Here is an 11058-nt window from a genome sequence, read left to right as displayed (position 1 = left end):
TCACGAGGTGCAGGCATACAGAGAGAAAATGGCCCAGGAAGGGGGCCCTGGGACAGATCCTTCCCCACAGCCCTCAGAAGGATCCCTGCCAACACCTTGATCTTGGACCTCTAGTCCCTCAAGGGTGAAACCATACACTGCTGTCCTTGAAGCCCCCCAGCCTGGGGTACTTGGTTACATACCACAGCCCCAGCCGACTAAGGCACCTCTGAAGGCATTCACAGTGCAGACACGTTTTTCAAGCCCGGTGGGCCAAACGAGATTTTGTCCGGAGGCCGGAGGCCGCATCATATGGGAGGGGGCGCAGGGGGCAAGCACGGCAGCTTCCCCAGCCTGGGCCACACTCTGTCCACCGGGAATTGGCTCTGTGGGAAGCTGAGGTCAAGCACATCAAATGGGAATTCAATTACGGTTTGGAGACGCGTCCTCGAGGTCACAGATTAAATGAGGGCAGGTGATGAAGCCAGGGCCTCCCTGTGGCGCCGGTGCCCCGGGCTCGAGAGGCTGGGCAGCGGCCCCGTGCAGAGCCCGACGAGGCCCGGCTGGCTAGTTTGTCAAGCATAGGAGAAAGCCTGAATTAAAAAGAAGAGGTAGATTGGATTCGTTTGGGCATGCCTGTCGACTAAGATCCCCAGCATATGGTCATCAATGCTCTGTAAAGCACATCGGAACTGCCATTTACAAGTATCTGTTAATTGTAAAAATGGAATCTATTTTTTTCCCCTCCATTTAATTCAGAAATCTCATGTTACACGGAAGGGTTAATTACAAACCGACTTCTAAGAACCCTTTGTTGGAAGCTTCTGTTTCATTTTCTCCAAGATGAGTCCTTGAACTCCATATTTGGGAATGCAGATTCAGGCTGGCTTCGAGAAGTCACTTCCTCCTTCTAGCGGCCCCCAGATGCAGCAAACCTCTCAGATGGCCTGATGGAGCTGGGACTAACCAGAAACCACTTCAAACCATCCCAAACCATCTAAAATGTGGTTTTGTTGCTTTTTCCATTTAGATTGAAGACCACCATCTTTTCAACATGTTGTCCTGGTTGCAAAAGTAAGAGGGTCTCAAGTTCTGGGACCACAATGAGAGACATACAATATTCCAGTGGCTACGCCAATTAGATCTGTTTGCTCCCAGCGCTGGGGAAGGTAAATCGTCTATTACTTGGCGGGTAATGCATACCACATGGCATTCCTCAGCCTCAAGGAAGCCTGAGAGGCCTCGTTTTTCTAATGATAACTACAGGGGCATGGCACAGAGGAGGGCCCCAGCACCAAGGCTGAGCCCCTTCCCCACCATTAGCTGTGCCATGAACTTCCCTGCTTGCCATGGCCCCATTGCAGCCTTCCCAGAAGGCTTCTGTTCTCTCCAGGCATGTCTGAAAACGTCCTTACAGTAGGTGTGGGCAAGGCTGGTTTTGGTCCGCCTGGCCACTTTTTGCTTCTTCTGGTCTCTTCAACTCCATATGTGTCCATGGGGTCTCACCAGGCAATCATTATTGTACCCAGCCCCTGGGTATCATGGCTGGGCCCATCAGAGGACTGCATCCCTCTGTTCGGGTCAGGGATGGGCACGTGACCCAAATTCCCTGGAACTTAGAGCTAGTGTGTAAAGATAGTCCTCCTCTTTAAAAGAAAAAAAAAGGGGGGGGGGCGCCTGGGTGGCTAAGTCATTAAGCCTCTGCCTTCGGCTCAGGTCGTGATCCCAGGGTCCTGGGATGGAGCCCCGCATCGGGCTCCCTGCTCAGCGGGAAGCCTGCTTCTCCCTCTCCCACTCCCCCTCCTTGTGTTCCCTCCCTCGCTGCATCTCTCTCTGTCAAATAAATAAATAAAATCTTTAAAAAAAGAAAAGAAAAGAAAAAAAAATTTATTCTACCCTATGGGGATATACACCTAAGCTTCTAGCAACCAATGTTCTTACCTGATGGAGTGTTCCTGGCTGCAGATGAACCACAGAACAAATCACAATGATAATAATAATAATAGTCAGATACTTACATAGTATTGACTCTGGCAAGCACTGTTCTAAACGCATGACATATATTACCTCCCTGAATCCCCACAACTTTCCTCTGATATCAGTACTCTTATCACAGATGAGGAAACTGAGGCATAGGAAGGTTAAGTAACCTGCCCAAGGTCATAGAACAAGTGAGATTCAAATCCAGGCAATCTGGCTCCAGAGTCTTCACTCTTAAGGGCTAACATAGAGTGAGCAAAGGAAAGAGGGAGAGATGTCATCTGTTAAGGCCCTGGATCTAGCCATGCCTGAAGCTACTCCTGGATTTCCCAGCATCACAAACCAATTCATTCCCTTTGTTTGCTTAAGCTACTGTGTTTTGTTGTCTGTCTCTTGCAACCAAAGGAGTCCTGCTTCATACATCCCTCCAATACATTCTGCCTGGGTAGAAGACAGGTAAGAAGCATCTCAAAGAATTTTCTCTAGTATATTTAACAGGGTTCTGACTATGAACATAAAATCGTTCTTCTGCTTCTATTGTTAATCTTATTTCACAGACTATGAAACTGAGGTTGGAAGAGGTTGAGTCACTCTTCCAAGACTACATAGCTAATAAGTGACAGGTGTGCCTGAGTCCGCCTCAGGTCTGCCTGACCCACTGTCCATGACCCTGACTACCTCTATTCAAATCCATAGTGTCATTATACTGATTTGTTTTTTTAAAGATTGATTGATTGACTGATTGATTTTAGAGAGCAGAGAGTGCGAGCGGGGAGAGGGAGTGGCAGAGGGAGAGGAAGAGAGAATCTCAAGCAGGCTCACCCTGAGCGTGGAGCCCTCTGTGGGGCTTGATCTCAGGACCCTGAGATCATGACCTGAGCTGAAATCAAGAGTTGGATGCTTAATTGACTGAGCCACCCAGGTGCCCCATCATTATGCTGATTTGTAATGCAGAGCCCAACTACTTCCAAAATTCACATCAAGGGTCAGAGTAGAAATGCAGATGCCAGGACAGTTAAAATTGGTGTTTTGCGTTTTTTTAAAAGTAATCTCTATCCCCAATGTGGGGCTTGAACTGATGACCACGAGATCAAGAGTCACACACTCTACTGACTGAGCCAGCCAGGCACCCCTAAATTTGGTGTTTTTTTAACAGCAATTTTATTTATATATAATTCCCATGTTATACAATTCAAACATTAAAATGTACAACTCACAGAGTTATGCAAGCATCACCAAAATCAACTTCAGAACATTTTATCACCCCAAAGAAACCCTGTACCCTTTAGCAGTCACTTTGCATGTCCTATAAATTTGCCAGTTCTAGACATTTCATATCAGTAGAATCATACAATATATGAAATCCGTGTCTGGCTCCTTTCACTCAGAATAATGTTTTCAAGGTTCATCCATGTCGTAGTATGGATCAGTACTTTGTTTCTTTTTATTGCCAACACTGCAAATTCTATGGATATATTGCATTTTATTTACCCGGTCATCAGTTGATGGATATTTGGTGGGGTTTTTTGTCTGTTTGTTTTACTTTTTGGCTATTCTAAATAATTGTGTGTACATGTTTTCCTGTTTTCATTTCTTTGGCATATACCAGGAATTGCTGGGCAGTATGGTAACTCTATGTGTAACCTTTTGAAAAGCTTTCAGACTATTCTCCAAAGTGGCTATATATACCATTTTACATTCTCACCAACAATGTATGAGGGTTCAAATTTCTCCACATCCTCGCCAACACTTTTTATTATCCATCTTTTTTCTTATAGCCATCCTAAGTGGTGTATCTCACCATGGTTTTGATTTGCATTTCTCTCATGGTTAATGATGTTGAGCATCTATTCATGTCCTTATTGGCCATTTGTATATGTATATTGGAGAAACATCTATTCAGATCCTTTGCCCAATTGTTAATTATGTTGTCTTTTTACGATTGAGTTGTAAGAGATATTTATACATTCTATAAAGTCCCTTATCAAATATATGATTTGCAAATATTTTCTCCCATTCTGTGAGTTGTCTTTTCACTTTTTGATGGTGTTCGCTGAAGAATGAAAGGTCTTAATTTTTATGGAATCCAATTTATCATTGTTTCTTTGATCGCTTGTGCTTTTGACATCATATGTAAGAAATCTTTGCCTGATCCAAGGTCATGAAGATTTATTCCTGTGTTTTCTTCTAAGAGTTTTATAGTTTTAGTTCTTACATTTAGGTCTTTAATCCATTTTGAATTAATTGTGTAAAAAGTTAGGGTGTCCAGCTTCATTCTTTGTATATGGACATCCAGTTATCCCAGCAGCATTTGTCAAAAAGACTAGTCTTTCTCTGTTCAATTGTTTTTGACACACTTGTCAAAAATCAACTGACTGTATTTCTGGACTCTCAATTATATTCCATTGATCTATATGTCTTATCACAACATCATGATTATTGTTGCCTTGTAATAAGTTTTTAGTATAAGATGTGTGAGTCTTTAGGGTGCCTGGGTGGCTCAGTTGGTTAAGCGACTGCCTTCGGCTCAGGTCATGATCCTGGAGTCCCAGGATCGAGTCCCGCATCGGGGTCCTTGCTCAGCAGGGAGTCTGCTTCTCCCTCTGATCCTCCCCCCTTTCATGTGCTCTCTCTCTCTCTCTCATTCTCTCTCTCAAATAAATAAATAAAATCTTTAAAAAAAAAAAAGATGTGTGAGTCTTTAATTTTTTTTTTTTTTTGAAGATTGGACTATTCTGGATCCTTTGCATTTCCATGTGAATTTTAGGATCAGCTCATCAATTTCTGCAAAGAAGCCAAATGGGATTTTAAGAGGATTGCATTGTGTCTGTAGATCATGGGGGAGTATTACCATTTTAACAATATTAAGTTTCTGATCCATGAACATGGGCTGTCTTTCCATTTATTTAGGTCTTCTTTTGTCTCTTTCAACAATATTTTATAGTTTCCAGAGTATAGGTTTTGCATTTCTTTTGTTAAAAGTATTCTTTCTAAGTATTTTATTCTTTTTAATGCTATTGTAAAATGGAATTTTCTTAATTTTATTTTCAGATTGTTCATTGTTGGTATATAGAAATACAGTTGTTTTTTTTTTTTTTAAAGATTTTATTTATTTATTTGACAGAGGAAGACACAGCGAGAGAGGGAACACAAATGGGGAGTGGGAGAGGGAGAAGCAGACTCCCTGCCGAGCAGGGAGCCCGATGCGGGACTCGATCCCGGGACTCCAGGATCATGACCTGAGCCGAAGGCAGTCGCTTAACCAACTGAGCCACCCAGGCGCCCTACAGTTGGTTTTTAATATTGTTCTTTTATCCTGCAGTCTTGCTGAACTTAGCTGTAATAGCTTTTTAGTGGTTGCCTTAGAATTTTCTATAAGTAAGATCATGCCAGCTGCAAATAAAGAGAATTATACTTATTTATTTCCAATTTGGGTACCTTTTATCTCATTTTTTTGCCTAATTATCCTAGCTAGAAATTCTAGTACAATGTTGAATAAAAGTGGTAAAAACAGACATCTTTGTCTTGCTCCTGATCTAAGGGGGAAAGTATTTAGTCTTTCACCAGGTAGTATGATGTGGGTTTTTCATAGATGCCTTTCATCAGTTTGAGGAGGTTCTCTTCTATTCCTAGTTTGTTGAGTGTTTTTATATCACAAAGGTGAAAATTAGTTTTAAAAAGAGACCTCGAGACTTTCAGATAAAGACAGAGCATTGAACACACATATCATTTTGTTCCCTCTTGGAACACCATTTAAACTAGAGTAAAAGTTTTTTGTTTTGTTTTGTTTTGTTTTGCAAAAAACCACAGGTCTGAAAGAATGAAGAAAATATTTTAAGCTGGAAAATAGATGGGTAGATAGCCACTGCCTGCAGAAAGCCAAATCTAAGCCAAGTTGAAAAAACCAACAACCAACCAAATCCGCCAGAAAGTCAGGAATTTATTGCTCATGTAATTCTAGAAGTGGAGGTGAAGGGTGGGGAGGACCAAATAAGGAGGATTGGTTAAAAGCCAGTAAAAAAAACCAAGTAGATGGCTTCCCACATCTGCTCCCTGGGCTCACCCCTCACTCCAGGATGCAGGGGACCCACCCCTCCCCACTCCCCTCTAGAAAGGAGGTTTATTTCCCGGAGAGTGTGAGGCAGAGGATGCGTGACTGTCCATGATGAAGGTTGAGGTTCTAGATTGCTCCCTGTAGGTCTCTACCTCCAGGCAGGAATTTGGAAGGGTCTGACGAACCCAAACTGGAAAGACCTAAAGACATTTACACTCGGGGTTCCCAAAAAAAAGAGTTCCACCACATCCCTCTATATTTAGCAAGCTCTATTCTTGGCTTGGTGTTTTTAGCCTCTTAGCCTTCCTCTCTTAAATAGGAGATTTAGAGACACCTGAGAAGAGCCTTTACCAGGATATAAAACAAGGAACTTAACAACAGCAGACTAGTCTGAGAAAAGAAAGCTTTAAATCATCATTAATTTTCTCAGATGAGAAAGTATATGGCAGGCATGAAATAAGAGGTGGAAATGACAAAAAGGAAATGTACAGAACAACAACAAAAAAATGGCTCTTGGAAACTGGAAACATGACAGAAGAAATGGAGAATTAATAGAAGAAATGGAAAGCAAAGATGAGGTGTATCAGTTTTCTGGGGCTGCTCTAACCAAGTTCCACAGACTGGGGTGCTTAAAGCAACAGAGATTTATTGTCTCACAGTTCTGGAGGCCAGAAATCCAAAATCAAGGTATCAGCAGAGATTAGTTCTTTGTGAGGACTCTACCAGGAGAATCTGTTCCTTGCCTCTCTCCTCACTTCCGGTGGCTTGTTGGCAGTTCTTGGTGTCCTGCAGCTTGTACAGACATCAATCTCTGTCTTCATTTTCACCCGGCGTTCTCCCTGTGTGCATGTCCACCTCTGTGTCCAAACTGCCCCTGCAATAATGACACCAGTCATACTGGATTAGGACCTACCCTATATGACTTCAGTTTCACTTGATTACCTCTGCGAAGAACTTATTTCCAAATAAGGTCACATTCACAGACACTGGGGGTTAAGACTTCAGCATCTTTTGGTGGACACAATTCAGCCCATAACATGAGGTCATTTCTTTCTAAGAAGAACAAAAGCCTAAAAAGAACACAAAACAGAAATCACAAGAAAATCAGAGGAGCTACAATATCTGGATAACAGAAGTTCCAGAAAGAAAAAGAGAAAATGAAATCATCAGTGAAATAGTTCAAGGGAGTTTCCCAACACTGAATGACTTGAATTTGGGGATTGAAAGCACCCACAGGGCATTCAGCACAGTTGTGAAAATAGACCCACACCAAAGAGCATAGTCATGAAGTGTCATTGTACTGGGGACACAGAAGAACTTCAGACAGAGAGAGGGAGAGAATACCAAGCAGACTCCCCACTGAGCCCAATGTGGGGCTCAATCCCACGACCCTGAGATCATGACCTGAGCTGAAATCAAGAGTCAGACATTTAAACAACTCAGCCACCCAGGCACCCCTAAGGTTTTATTTTTAACTAATCTCTGCACCCAATGCTCAAACTCACACCCCTGAGACCAAGAGTTACATGCTCAACTGACTGAACCAGCCAGGCACCCCCAGGTAAGCTTCTTTAAATGTCCAGAGAGAAATAAATATGTCTCACACAAAGGATTGGGAACCAGAGGGCTTTAGGCTTCTCATCAGCGTCACCAGATGTGAGGAAGAAAAATGACTTCCAAGATTGGATTGTAGCAGGTGGGTATGAAGGAAGAGTAAAAACATTGTTGGTCTTGCAAGGTCTCAAAGAATAAAGCTCTCACATGCACATCCTTTCTCAGGAAACTACTGGAAGATGAGCTCCACTAAAATGAGGGGGTAAAGCAAGAAAGAGGAAGACTGGGATGACAGGAAACAGGAGATACAGTGGAGAAGAGAAGGAAGGACACGCCAGGATGATGGTCAAGGGAGGTCCCACTGGCAGAGCCTGGATGGAGACAGGTCAGGAGACTCTAGGAGAGGTGTCTCCGAGGAGCTACACGAGGACACCTGAAACCAATGAACCTGTTGGCAAAAAATGAGAGGACAGGCCAGTCAGAGTGCCAATTAGCCTTTAGTTTCACCCGACCCTTGGCATTTCCTCCCCTTTTCTGACCAGCAGCTTCCAGGAGGCTGTCGCTGTGGATTGCAACTCTGGGCTCCCTCACCCTTGGCTTCCTGTTGGGTTGGCTAATGAGTAACACTGGCAGGAGATGAGAGCGGATGAAGCAAGGGAGGTCAAGTGTCTTTCATGCCCCTCTCTGCCTGCTTGATGCCACCATCTTGGCAGTGGCTACATTATCTATCCTTCTCTGACCACAAATCCTGCAAGGCTGCCCCTCCTCCACAGCCCCAAATCCACTGGACTCCAGTAATCCTATCTCCCCCCCTTTGCTCTTCATGCCTGGCACTGGTAATGGTTTCCCCCCGTTGCTAAAGTCTGGGGGTGCCTCTCCATCCTTGTCCACACCTCTCTTAATAGACCTTTCATGGATAGCCCTTGGATTGAAAGCCCATGGGTCAGTGACATGCTCTGTCTGACCAGGGCCCTGACTAAGCCTGGGGATGTTTGTTTTTGAGTTGGTGATAAATGCGTAGAGAAATAAGAAAGCAAACAAAAATAATCACTCCAGAAAACAAACCAAAAGAAAGACAAAATAATCATAGTTTTACCATAAAACTCCACCATGCTATAGACTTATATAGTCAAAATAATATAAATACTGATATTGATCTAATCAAATATAATAATACAGAGAGTGGGGCAGGGATCAGGGAGAAGTCTACATTTGTAGACTGAAAATGGGCAGAAGGAAAGAGAGCTGAAACCTCGCCTCCCATAGCAGAAGTCAAGAGGTAACAGGTAAGATGGAAAACACAGGAAGGAGCCCACTGGGCATGATTCTTATGATATATAGAAAGAAGTACCAAAGAAATAGTGATAAGGAGTAAAAAAGTTTCCACTGAAAAAGGGGAAATGGAGGGACACCTGGGTGGCTCAGTCGGTTAAGCATCTGCCTTCGGCTCAGGTCATGATCCCAGGGTCCTGGGATCGAGCCCCATGTCGGGCTCCCTGCTCAGCGGGGAGCCTGCTTCTCCCTCTCCCTCTGCCTGCCACTCCCCCTGCTTGTGCTCTTGCTCTCTCTCTCTGTCAAATGAATACATAACATCTTAAAAAAAAAAAAAAAAAGAAGGGGAAATGGAAGAGGAGGGAAGCAGGACTGGAAGTTGGGGTTGCTGTTACTCTTAATGTACTAGTCAGCTAGGGCTGCATAATGAAATTCCACTTTAAGGGTGGCTTGAAGAACAGATACTTATTTTTTCACAGTTCTGAAGGCCAGAAGTCTAAGACCAAGACACCAGCAGGGATGGTCTCTGGTGAGGCCTCTCTCCTTGACTTGCAGACAGCTGCCTTCTTACGTCCTCACATGGCCTTCTCTCTGTGTGTGGTGAGACAGACAGGTTGCTAGTGCCTCTACCTCTTCTTATTAGGACACCAGTCTCCTTAAGGAACCCCACTCTGACGACCTCACTTAAATTTTACATATGTCTTGGGCGCCTGGGTGGCTCAGTTGGTTAAGCGACTGCCTTCGGCTCAGGTCATGATCCTGGAGTCCCGGGATCGAGTCCCGCATCGGCAGGGAGTCTGCTTCTCCCTCTGACCCTCCTCTCTCTCATTCTCTCTGTCTCAAATAAATAAATAAAATCTTTAAAAAAAAAAATTTTACATATGTCTTTAAAGGCCGTATCTCCAAATAGGTCACATTGGGAATTAGGGCTTCAGCATAAGATTTGGGGGAACACAATTCACTCCATAACACTTAATATGACCTGTTGATCCAGGAGATTCTTTAGACTATGGGCATGTGGAGTAGGGTGTATCTAGGGAGAATCCACTAGATGTTAAAGTGTCCTGATATAAAGGCCAGGATTGAGGGCATAAAGAGATGGGCTAATGCTGGAGTTTGTAACACATATGCTTCTTATGAGTCCTGCCTTTGGATCACACAGGAGACTTGGGGCCTCAAGGGCGCCAGAGATGGACCAGACTCACACAAAGACCTTCCAGAGCAGAAGCAATTAAATATGTAACTGAAATTTCATCTCTTCCCCAAACCCAAAACCTCAGACCACAGAATTCCCCCACTTCAGGAACATTTCCCAGTTTTCACTTTAGAGGAATCAGACTAGAGGCAAAAAGGTGACTGGGAATGTGGGTTGGTATTAATCTTCAGCCTGGCTCTCCCAGAGTTCCACATGCCTCCACCTGGCTTCATTTTCCCCCCCATTGTTAACAAGTCAGCCAGAACGGGAAACAGGTTTTTTTCTGCTCAGAATCTCTCCTTGGATACAGGAGGGTGAAGGGATTGGAACGGAGAAAGTGAAGTTGGAGTTGGTTCTTTCTAATTCTTGGTCAATTTCTGTTTATATTCTTATAGTCCAGCAAAATGGTGTGGTAGACTAGTTAATGCTCAAAATATTTGCTGCCCCACCCTGTGGCACCCAGCCTGGAGGATGATTATACATCCCTATCCCGTGTGGTCGTGTGATTCTTTGGCTAATAAAATGTGAGGGGAAGTGACATGTGTCACCTCTAAGCAGAGGCCGGAAGGGGCCAGGCATGTTTTGCTATCCCTTCTGCTTCAAGACAGAAAATAATATCCCAGAGCAAGCCTGGGTTCCAGAGTAAAGAGGACAGGAAGTGGAGCTGGGAGAGACTCGTAGACTCTGTGAGAAGGGTGAGAAACAAACCTTTGCTTCTGTGAGCTTTGCAGATTTGAGGTGATTTGTTACAGCGGCAGAACACAGCCTGAGCTGCCTTATTCGGGTGGGGATTTCTGCAGCTTGAAGCTGCCCCACTGCTGCCCATTAACTCATGTGGCCACCACATTTTCTGCCTAATACACATTCCTTGTTCTTCAGGGAGAAAGTCATCTATAGGAAGTGAGAGTCATGCCAAAATTGTCTGGATCCTTCTTGGCCTGAGATATATATATCTCCTACTGGTTCTTTTTCTCTGGAGAGCCTGAACTAATACATAGGGGTTTAAATAAAAGAAGTTTACGTC

This window comes from Neomonachus schauinslandi, chromosome 1 (genome assembly GCF_002201575.2).
Source record: "Neomonachus schauinslandi chromosome 1, ASM220157v2, whole genome shotgun sequence".
Lineage (NCBI taxonomy): Eukaryota > Metazoa > Chordata > Mammalia > Carnivora > Phocidae > Neomonachus > Neomonachus schauinslandi.
The sequence above is the reverse complement of the archived record's forward strand: the minus strand, read 5'-3'. Positions refer to the sequence as shown.